The sequence below is a fragment of the Carcharhinus amblyrhynchos genome, chromosome 9, assembly GCF_965287045.1.
Source record: "Carcharhinus amblyrhynchos chromosome 9, sCarAmb.v2.hapA, whole genome shotgun sequence".
NCBI classification, from domain to species: domain Eukaryota; kingdom Metazoa; phylum Chordata; class Chondrichthyes; order Carcharhiniformes; family Carcharhinidae; genus Carcharhinus; species Carcharhinus amblyrhynchos.
In genome coordinates this window covers 112181126-112193329 of record NC_137332.1, presented here as the reverse complement: position 1 = coordinate 112193329, position 12204 = coordinate 112181126, and positions in this window count along the sequence as shown.

The following is a 12204-nucleotide window of genomic DNA, read 5'->3' as shown; positions in this document are numbered from 1 at the left end:
GGAGGGTGTGGGGTGGGGGGTGGGAAGGAGGGTGTTGGGGGAGGGGGTGGGGGGGTGGGAATGAGGGTGTTGGGGGAGGAGGGTGGGAAGGAGGGTGTTGGGGGAGGGGGTGGTGTGGGGGGGTGGGAAGGAGGGTGTTGGGGGAGGGGGAGGGGGTGGGGGTGGGAAAGAGGGTGTAGGGGGAGGGGGTGGTGTGGGGGGGTGGGAAGGAGGGTGTTGGGGGAGGGGGAGGGGGTGGTGTGGGGGGGTGGGAAGGAGGGTGTTGGGGGAGGGGGAGGGGGAGGGGCAGGGGGGTGGGAAGGAGGGTGTTGGGGAGGGGGAGGGGGAGGGGCAGGGGGGTGGGAAGGAGGGTGTTGGGGGGTGGGAGGAAGGGGTGGAGGGAAAGGGGGATAGGGGTTGCGGGGAGGGGGAGTGGGGGTGGGCAGTGGCGATGGAAAGGTTCATGCTGGGAACAAGATAAATAGTAATAATTGCTGCTGATGTAATCTGTTGGTTAATGTGGTTGAATGCTCACAGCGATAACAGGATTAGAATAAAAGTTTGTTATATCTGTAAATAAGCGAATGAAACCTGCACAGATCAATGTGCCCTTTGCCCCATAAAATAGCTGTGGTCACTTGGACCTTTGGACCATCGCTCTCTGAAGGTGTGTCCCCAGCCCATGTTGAATAAACCAGATTAAATTTACCCCTATCCCAGCAAAACGCTACACATTTAGCATGAACCAATTCACCTAACCTACACATCATTGGACACAAAGGGACAATTTAGCATGACCAATCCACCGAACCTGCACAATATTTGGACACGAAGGGACTATTTAGCATGGCCAATCTATCTAACCTGCACATCTTTGTAACCAAAGATGTTAGTGTTGGTGTCCAAAATAGTTGGGCCAGGGTTTGTGTTAGACAGGAAGATTTTTTAGGTGTTTAGCCTGGTTGAGTTTCCCTATTAGGCCAGAATTCTCTGGCCATTCAAGCCAGTGAGATTCTCCAGTCCCGCTGGCAGCACACCCCCATCCGTGGGTTTCCCGCTGGTATGGGGTGACATCAATGGGAATTCCCACTGACGGCGGTGGGAACCAGATAATCCCACTGACAAACAACACACCACCTCCAGCCAAGGGGCTTGGAGGCTGGTGAACTTCAGGTTTTTAGGTGTCCAGATCACCAGCAACCTGTCCTCATCCCCCCTGCTGATGCTACAGTTAAGAAAGCCCACCAACACCTCTGCTTTCTCTGGAAACTAAGGTAATTTGGCATGTCCGCTATGACTCTCTCCAACTTTTACAGATGCACTATGGAAAACTTCTTTCTGGTTGTATCGCAGCTTGGTATGGCTCCTGCTCTGTCCAAGACCACAAGAAACTAAAGGGCCATGAATGTAGCCCAGTCCATCATGCAAACCAGCCTCTGTCTACACTTCCCGCTGCCTCAGAAAAGAAGCCAGCATAATCAAGGACCCCACATGCCGCAGACATTTGTCTCTTCCAGCTTCTTCCATCGGGAAAAAACTACAAAGGTCTGAGGCCAACTCAAGAACGGCTTCTTCCCTGCTGCCATCAGACTTTTGAATGGAAATACCTTGTATTAAGTTGATCTTTCTCTACACCTTGGCTATGACGGTAACCCTACATTCTGCACTCTCTCATTTCCTTCTCTATGAGTGGTATGCTTTGTCTGTATAGCACGCAAGAAACAATATTTTTCACTGTATACTCACACATACAACAATAATAAGTCATAAAATCAAAGAATATTGTCCTTGACGTTTGATTCAGACTATTTGGTAATGGGGTTTGTTGCGTGTCTAATCTCTAGGGTTGTGTTTTTTTCCTCTTTGTTGCCCATTGCAATAGCACAAAGGTGTCCTATGAGTCTAGTTTTTAAGTGTTGATTTGAGACATTGTTTGGTTTGGACTGACAAGATTACATTGTGTTGCTCACATGCAATGTTTGATTTACTGAGGTGGTTCTCATGTGTTCTTGTTTTGTCAGAGGCTGTGGCTTAGAGGTATCATCATTGGACTAGCAATCCAGAGATTCGGCGTAATGTCCTGGCGTGCTGGCTTCGAATCCCGCCACAGCAAATGGTGAAACTTGAGTCTGGAATTAAAAGTCTGATGATAACCATTGTTGATTGTCAGAAAAACCCATCCGATTCACTAACGTTCTTCAGGGAAGGAAATCCACCATCCTTACCCGGTCTAGCTTACATGTGACTCCAGAACCACAGCAATGTGGTTAACTCTGAAATACCCTCTGAAATAGCTTGGCAAGCAAACTAGTTCAAGGGCAGTGCTAGTCCAATGAATAAAAAGAGAGGAAATGCTAAAAAAACTCCCCAGAAACAATAGAGAATCAAGGGATTGTGAATCAGTCTAGTGAACCTTCATTGCACTCCCTCTATGTCAATACTCCTGGTGTGGTCTCACCAAGCGTCAATACTCTATGACGATTAAGGAATGTACATGACTTTCTAGCACTTCCTGGCCACTCAAAAATAAGCAAAATTAGCATACATGGGATTGGGGGGTGGTGGGTAATACACTGTCTTGGATTGCGAAATTTGGGACACAAAACAGAGAGCAGGAATAAATGGGTCTTTTTTCAGGTGGGCAGCTGTGATGGGTTTGGGACTGTAAGGATCAGTACCTTGGGCTTCAGCTATTCACAATGTTTTAGATGTCGGGACTAAATGTGATATTTCCAATATGACACAAAACTCGGTGTGAGCTGTGAGGAGGATACAAAGAAGCTACAAAGGGACTTGGAGAGGCTGAGAGAGTGGGTGAAAATTTGCCAGATGGTTAGCACTGCTGCCTCACAGTGCCAGGGACCCGGGTTCAATTCCGACCTCGGGTCATTGTCTGTGTGGAGTACGCACATTATCCCCATGCCTGCGTGGGTTTCCTCCAGGTGCTCCGGTTTCCTCCCACAGTCCAAAGCTATGCAAGTTAGGTGGATTGACCATACTAAATTGCCCCTTAGTGTCAGGGCGACTAGCTAGGGTAAATGCGTGGGGTTATAGGGATAGGGCCTGGGTGGGATCGTGGTCGGTGCAGACATGATGGGCCAAATGGCCTCCTTCTGCACTGTAGGGATTCTATGTAATTCTGATATGGGCCAAACGCGGGCAGTTGGGATTGCTGGGAGGGCACCATGGATCAGTTGGACCGAAGGGCCTGTTTTCATGCTGTATTGCTCTATGACAGAGCAGGTTCAAAGGGCCGAATGGTCTACTCCTGCTCTAACCTAATATACTATTATGTATCATTTTTAATGCCCTTGATTAATGGTATGTTCCTTGAGTAAACATTTCAACTAAAAGACAGCACCTCTGGCAGTGCGTCATGTCCTCAGTACTGCACCTGGTGTTGGCTGGTACATGTTCGGAACTCTGGATTCAAAACCATATTTTTCTTCTTTCAAATGATAAAGTTTAAAGTTTATTCATTGGTGTCACAAGTAAGGCTTACATGAACACTGCAAAGAAGTTACTGTGAAAATCCCCGAGTTGCCACACCCTGGCACCTGTTCGGGTACCCTGATGGAGAATTTAGCATGGCCAATGCACCTAACCATCTGGTCGCAGCAGCTGAGGGACTTCACTGGTGCAACATTTATCAAGAAGTGGGCAGCAGAAGATCTGGTCTGAAGGAGTGTTAAGCCAGAAACATTGCATTAGTGTTTTCCACCTACTCTCCTTCTCCTCTAACCCCCCAAAACGGAAGGTAAAAGTGAAGCTAAGTTTTATACATTTTTTCAAACAGTTGTGTTGGTGCTCAAAATGTCAGTCAGTGGGGTTAAGTGCTGCGGTTGTGAGATGTGGGAGATCTGTGATGCTTCCAGTGTCTTGCCTACTATATCTGCAGGAAGCTCACCCTATTGCAGCTCCTTACAGAACGCATGGATAGGTTGGAGCAGCAGTTGGATGCACTTAGGAGCATGAAGGAGGCAGGAAGCGTCATAGATAGGAGTTGAGAGACATGGTCACACCCAAGGTGCAGTCTGATGGGTGACCGCCAGAAGGGGCAGCCAGTCAGTGCAGGAATCCCCTGCAATCATCCCCCTCTCTAAAAAGTATACCATTTTGGATACTGTTGGGGGAGATGGGCTATCAGGGGATAAACACAGAAAGAAGTCTCACAACACAGGTTAAAGTCCAACAGGTTTATTTGGTAGCAAAATCCACTAGCTTTCGGAGCGCTGCTCCTTCATCAGGTAAGGGGCAAGGTAAGGGAACAGGTAAGAGACACTTACTTGACGAAGGAGCAGCGCTTTGAAAGCTAGTGGCTTGTGCTACCCAATAAACCTGTTGGACTTTAACCTGGTGTTGTGAGACTTCTTGCTGTGTTTACCCCTGTCCAACGCCAACATCTCCACATCATGACTATCAAAGGATACCAGCAGCAGCAGCAGCCAAAGCAGTGGCACCGCAGCTGGCTCTGTTGTTAAGCCGGGAGGGATAAAGAGGACTAGAGCAATAGTTATAGGGGACTCTATAATTAGAGGTGCAGATGGGCGTTTCTGTGGATGTGAAAGAGACTCCAGGAGAGTATGTTGCCTCCCTGATGCCAGGGTCTAGGATATCTCTGAATGGACAGAAAGCATTCTGAAGGGAGAGGGTGAACAGTCAGAGATCCTGATACATATTGGTACTAATGACATAGGCAGCAAGAGTGATGAAGTCCTGCAGCAGCAGTTTAGGGAGTTAGGTAGAAAGTTAAAAAGCAGGACTTCTGGGTTGTAATCTCAGGGCTACTCTCTGTACAATGTGCTAGTGAGGTTGGGAATAGGAAGATAGTGCTGCTGAACACGTGGCTAAGCAGCTGGTGTAGGAGGGAGGGTTTCCGATATCTGGACCATTGGGGTCTCTTCCGGGGCAGATGGAACATGTACAGGAAGGATGGGTTGCATCTAAACTGGAAAGGCATAATAAATATTCTGGCCAGGAGGATTGCTCGTGTCACAGGGAAGGATTTAAACTTGTTTGGCAGGCAGGGTGGCAACCAAAGCAAAGGTGAATTAGCTGAAGGGGAACCTGAGAGTAGGGCCAGTAAAACTCAGAGAAATAGCAGGCAGGGAGGGATTGCTAATCAGAGTCTGGTGGACTGAGGTGCATTTGTTTCAATGTGAGAAATGTAACAGGTAAGACAGATGAACTTCGAGCTTGGATTAGTACTAGAAACTACGATGTTCTTGCCATGTAATGAGGCGGGTAGAATTAGGGACCTTGCGGTGAAGGATCCTCTTGGAGAGAGTGATCATTGTAGGGTGGAGTTTCTGGTGCAGATGGAGGAGGAGAAAGAGGGTTCCCGGACACGCGTCCTTTGTTTGAATAGAGGGGAGTATGGTAAGATGAGAGAAGAATTGGCGAATGTGGACTGGGGGAGTGCGTTGGAAGGTAGGTCTGCTGAGGAGCAGTGGAGGATCTTTAAGGAGATCTTTCTTGGTGCTCAGCAGAAATTTATTCCGATGGTTAAAAAGGACAGTAGGAAGAGAGGTAATAAGCCGTGGATAACGAAGGAGGTGAAGGAAAGTGTTAAATTAAAAGCGGAGGAATTTAGAGTAGCTAAGAGCAGTGGGCGAGAAGAGGATTGGGAAAGGTTTAAATGTCAACAAAGATTGACAAAGAAGTTGATAAAGGAGGGTAGGAGAAGCTATGAGGCTGGGCTAGCACTTAATATAAAAAAGGATAGCAAGAGTTTTTATAAATATATAAAAAGGAAGAGGCTGGCTAGGGTGAACGTTGGTCCTTTAGAGGATGAGAAAGGGGACCTAGTGGTAGGGGATGGGGATATGGCTAAGGTCTTGAATAACTTTTTTGTTTCTGTCTTCACGGAGGAGGACGTGAATAATTTGCCGGGTGTTAGCGATGGAAAGGTGGTAGGAATGGAGGGTCTTAATGACATTACTGTTACTAGAGAGGTGGTGCTCGACAGACTGGAGGGGCTGATTGTGGATAAGTCCCCAGGACCGGATGGAATGCATCCGAGGGTTCTGAAAGAAATGGCGGAGGTTATAGTGGATGCCTTGGTGGTTATTTTCCAGACGTCGCTGGATTCCAGGGAAGTGCCGGAAGATTGGAAAACAGCTAATGTTACGCCGTTGTTTAAGAAGGGTGCCAGGCAAAAGGCGGGGAATTATAGGCCGGTTAGTTTAACGTCTGTGGTAGGTAAGATGTTAGAATCCGTCATTAAGGAGGAAATTGCGAGGCATCTTGAAGGGAATTGCTTGATAGGGCGGACGCAACACGGTTTCATTAAAGGGAAGTCGTGTCTGACAAATTTACTGGAGTTCTATGAGGATGTGTCTAGGGCAGTGGATAGAGGAGAGCCGGTGGATGTGGTCTTTCTGGATTTTCAGAAGGCGTTTGACAAGGTACCTCACAAGAGGTTATTGCAGAAGGTCAGGGGACATGGAGTTGGGGGTAGGGTGTTAGCGTGGATAGAGGATTGGTTGTCAAATAGGAGGCAGAGAGTGGGGGTCAATGGGTGCTATTCGGATTGGCGGTTGGTGACTAGTGGGGTGCCCCAGGGGTCGGTGCTGGGGCCTCAGCTATTTATCTATTTATATATAGATGATCTGGAGGAGGGAACCGAGTGCAGGGTGTCGAAATTTGCTGATGACACCAAGATTGGGGGAAAGGCAAATTGTGCGGAGGGTGTGGAGAGTCTGCAGAAGGATCTAGATAGGCTGGGCGAATGGGCCAGGAAATGGCAAATGGAATTTAATGTTGGCAAGTGTGAGGTGGTCCACTTTGGTAGGAAGAATGGTAGGAAGGATTATTACTTACGTGGCGAAAAACTGCAGCAGGCGACGGTGCAGAGGGACCTCGGGGTCCTTGTGCATGAGTCGCAAAAACCCAGCTTGCAGGTGCAGCAGGTGGTCAGGAAGGCGAATGGGATGCTGGCCTTCATAGCGAGGGGGATTGAATATAAAAGTAGGGAGGTCTTGCTGCAGCTGTATAGGGCATTGGTGAGGCCGCAGCTGGAGTACTGTGTGCAGTTTTGGGCGCCGCACCTGCGCAAGGATATTTTGGCCCTGGAGGGAGTGCAGAGGAGGTTTACTAGGCTGATACCGGAGTTGAGGGGATTGAGCTATGAGGAGAGGCTGAATAAACTAGGCTTGTACTCGTTAGAGTTTAGAAGAATGAGGGGAGATCTCATTGAGACGTATAAGATGATGAATGGGATGGATAGGATAGAGGTGGAGAGACTCTTCCCGCTCAAAAAAGACAGTAGGACTAGGGGGCACAGCCTCAAGATAAAGGGGAGGCGGTTTAGAACGGAGTTGAGGAGGAACTTCTTCACTCAAAGGGTGGTGAATCTCTGGAATTCTCTGCCCGTTGAAGTGGTGGAGGCTACCTCGCTAAATATTTTTAAGAAGCGGGTTGATGGGTTGTTGATAAGAGAGGGGATTAAGGGTTATGGGGAGAGGGCGGGAAAGTGGAACTGAGCCACAACAGATCAGCCATGATCTTATTGAATGGCGGGGCAGGCTCGAAGGGCTAGATGGCCTACTCCTGCTCCTATTTCTTATGTTCTTATGTTCTTATATTACAGGGACTTGGTTAAGGGAAGGACGTGATTGACAGCTTAACATTCCAGCATACAGATGTTTCAGGCGGGATAGAGGGAGATGTGAAAGGGGTGGGGGAGTTGCATTCCTGGTTAAGGAGAATATCACATTTGTACTCCAGGAGGATACCTCAGAGGGCTCCTACAGTGAGGCAATATGGGGAGAGTTTAGGAATAGGAAAGGTGTAATCACAATATTGGGGGTTTACTATAGACTGCCCGACTGCCAGTGGGAAATTGAGGAACAGATATGTGGGCAGATTTTGGCAAAGTGTGAAAATAACGGGTTGTTGTGGTGGGAGATTTTAATTTCCCCGAAATTGACTGGGACTCACTTAGTGCTAGGGGCGTGGATGGGGCAGAGTTTGTAGGGAGCATCCAGGGGCGCTTCCTGAAACAGTGTGTAGATAGTCCAACGAGGGAAGGGTCCATACTGGACTTGGTATTGGGGAATGAGCCCGGCCAGGTGGTCGATGTTTCAGTAGGGGAGCAGTTCGGGAACAGTGACCACAATTCAGTAAGCTTTAAGGTAGTGATGGACAAAGATAAGTGTAGTCTCCTCAAGTCTCCTGGCAGATGGACTGCAACCCAGATAAGTGTGCGGTGGTTCATTTTTGACAGGTCAAATGGGATGAAGGAATATAATATTAAGGGTAAGACTCTTAACAGTGCGGAAAAGCAGAAGAATCCTGGGGTCCGGGTTCATCGGACTCTCAAATCGGCTTTGCAGGTCGAGGATGTGGTTAAGAAGGCGTATGGTGTACTGGCCTTCATCAATCAAGGAATTGAGTTTAGGAGTCGGGAGATAATGCTGCAGCTGTATAAGACCCTGGTCAGACCCCACTTGGAGCACTGTGCTCCGTTCTGGCCGCCTCATTACAGGAAGGATGTGGAAGCCATTGAAAGGGTGCAGAGGAGATTTACACGGACGTTGCCTGGATTGGGTGGCATGCCTTATGAGGATAAGTTGAGAGAGCTTGGTCTTTTCTCGTTGGAGAGACGCAGGATGAGAGGTGACCTGATAGAGGTTTATAAGATGTTGAGAGGTATTGATCGGGTGGATTCTCAGAAGTTTTTTCCCAGGGCTGAAATGGCTGCCACAAGAGGACACAGGTTTAGGGTGCTGGGAGTAGGTACAGAGGAGATGTCAGGGGTAAGTTTTTCACTCAGGAGGGTGGTGGGTGAGTGGAATCGGCTGCTAACAGTGGTGTTGGAAGTGGATTCAATAGGGTCTTTTAACAGACTACTGGATGAGTACATGGAACTTAGTAAGTTTGAGGGTTATAGGTAAGCCGAGTAGGTAGAGATATGTTCGTTGCAACTTGTGGGCCAAAGGGCTTGTTTGTGCTGTAGTTTTTCTATGTTTTACGTTCTATGTTCTAAGTTAAGGTGCTAAATTGGGGGAAGGTTAATTACAATAATATTAGGCAGGAACTGAAGAATGTAGATTGGGGGCAGATGTTTGAGGGCAAATCAACATCTGGCATGTGGGAGTCTTTCAAGTGTAAGTTGTTAGGTATTCAGGACTGACACATTCTTGTTAGGATGAAGGATAAATGTGGTACATTTTGGGAACCTTGGATAACAAGAGATATTGTGAGCCTAGTCAAAGAGAAAAAGGAAGCATTTGTCAAAGCTAGGAAGCTGGGAACACACAAAACAAGTGTGGAATACAAGGAAAGTATAAAGAAACTGAAGCAAGCAGTAAGAAGGGCTAAAAGGGGTCATGAAAAAGCATTGGCCAGCAGGATTAAGAGAAATCCCAAGTCTTTTTATACATATATAAAGTGCAAGAGGGTAGCCAGGGAGAGGGTTGGCCCACTCAAGGACAAGGGGGATATCTATGCATGGAGCCAGAGGAAATGGGCAAGGTATTAAATGAATACTTTGCATCAGTATTCACCAAAGAGAAGGACTTGGTGGATGTTGAGTCTGGGAAAGGTTGTGTCGATAATTTGAGTCATGTTGAGATCAAAAAGGAGGAGATATTGGGGGACTTGAGAAACAGTACAGGAGACAAGTCCCCAGGGCCTGATGGGCGATTTCCCAGAATACTGAGAGAGGCAAGAGAGGAAATTGCTGAGGCCTTGAGAGAAATCTATGTATCCTCACTGGCTACAGGGGAGGTTCCAGTGGATTGGAGATGAGCCAATGTTGTTCCTTTGTTTAAGAAGGGTAGCAAGAATAATCCGGGTAATTACAGGCTGGTGAGCCTTACATCAGTGGTATGGAAATTATTGGAGAGGATTCTTCGAGACAGGGTTTATTCCCACTTGGAAATAGGTGGTTATATTAGTGAGACGCAACATGGTTTTGTGAAGGGGAAGTCACGTCTCCCGAACTTGATCGAGTTTTTGGAGAAAGTGACAAAGATGATTGATGGGGGTAGGGCAGTGGATATTGTCTACATGGACTTGAGTAAGGCCTTTGACAAGGTCTCTCATGGCAGACTGGTGCAGAAGGTGAAGTCGCATGGGATCAGAGGTGAGCTAGCAAGATGGATACAAAACTGGCTTGATCAAAGAAGACACAGGGTAGCAGTGGAAGGTGTGTTTCTGAATGGAGGGCTGTGACAAGTGCTGTTCCTTAGGGATTGGTGCTGGGACCTTTGCTGTCTGTAATATATATATAAATGATTTGGAGGAAAATGTAACTGGATTGATTAACAAGTTTGTGGATGTAATACAGATAGGAAATATACAGTAAATGGCAGAATCCTTAAGAGTATTGATAGGCAAAGGGATCTGGGTGTACAGATACACAGGTCACTGAAAGTGGCAACGCAGGTGGAGAAGGTAGTCAAGAAGACATACAGCATGCTTGTCTTCATCGGCCGGGGCGTTGAGTTTAAAAATTGGCAAGTCATATTGCAGCTTTACAGAACCTGAGTTAGGCTGCACTTGGAATACAGTTTTCAATGCTGTTTGCCACACTATCAGAAGTATGTGGAGTCTTTGGAGAAGATGCAGAAAAGATTTACCAGGATGTTGCCTGGTATGGAGAACATTAGCAATGAGGAGAGGTTGGAGAAACTTGGTTTGTTCTCACTGGAGCAACGGAGGCTGAGAGGAGACCTGATAGAAGTCTGCAAGATTATGAGAGGCATGGACAGAGTGGATAGTGAGAAGCTTTTTCCCAGGGTGGTAGAGTCAATTACTGGGGGGCATAGGTTGATGTTGCGAGGGGAAAGGTTTGAAGGAGATATACAAGGCAGATTTTTTACAGAGTAGTGGGTGCCTGGAACTTGTTGCTGGGGGGAGGGAGTGGAAGCAAATACGATAGTGACTTTTGAGAGGTGTTTTGACAAGTACATGAATACAGGGATATGGTCCCCAGAAGGTCGGGGGGTTTCTTTAAGTTGGACAGCCTTGGAGGGCCGAAGGACCTGTTCCTGTGTTGTAATTTTCTTTGCTCCTTGTCTTTTGGACCGTGGGAGAAAACAGGAGAACCCGGAGGAAATCCATGCAGACGTGGGGAGAATGTACAGACTCCACACAGACAGTGACCTGAGGCCAGAATCGAGCCCGGGTCCCTGGCACTATGAGACAGCAATGCTCGCCACTGTATCACCGTGCCGCCATGGTTGAGAGCTTCAAGTTTCCAGGTGTCCAGATTATCAACAACTTGTCCTGGTCCCTCCATGTTGTGCTATGGTTTAGGAAACCCACCAACACCGCTACTTTCTCAGTAGGTGAAGGAAATTTGGCACATCTGCTGCAATCTCAGCAATTTTTACAGATGCACCATAGAAAGCACCTTTTCCTGCTATATCACAGCTTGGTAGGGCTCCTGCTCTGACCGAGACTGCAAGTGAATAGAAAGGGTTGTGAATGTGGCTCAGTCCATCATGCAAACCACCCTCCTATCCATTGACTCTTCCCCTGCCTCAGAAAAGCAGCCAGCATAATTAAGGACCCCAGACATTCTCTCCTCCACCTTGATCTGTCAGGAAACAGATACAAAAGTCTGGGGTCACATACCAACGGACTCAAGAACAGCTTCTTCTCTGCTGCCGTCAGACTTTTGAAAGGACTTACCTTATATTAAGTTGAGCTCCACATCCTAGCTGTGACTGTAACACTACATTGTGCACTCGCTCCTTTCCTTCTCTACAAGCAGTATGCTTTGTCTGTATAGCGCACAATAAACAATACTTTTCTTTGTATACTAACACATGTGACAATAATAAATCCAATCAATATCAAAATCGCTAAAGCAGCCTGTTGGCAAGGGGTTGAGAAAGGTGCATACTCTGCTCGGTTATAACCCGAAAGAACTCCCCAGAAGGAGAGGGTGAATGGGAACACCAACACTTGAAAATTCCCTCCCAAGCCACCCAGCATCCAGATTTGGAAATATATCAATGTTCCTTCACTGCCCGAGAAGTCAAAATTCTGTAGCTCCCTCCCTAACAGCACTGTGGATGTACGGACACAGAAAGAAGTGTCACAACACCAGCTTAAAGTCCAACAGGTTTATTTGTAGCAAATGCAACAAGCTTTCAGAATAGGCTGTTCCTTCGTCAGGTGGGTGGGAGTTCCACACTGGTGGGTGTACCTACACTGCAGGGAGGGCAGCGATAGAGGCGGGGCGTAGAGGGAAGGGACAGATGGTGAGAG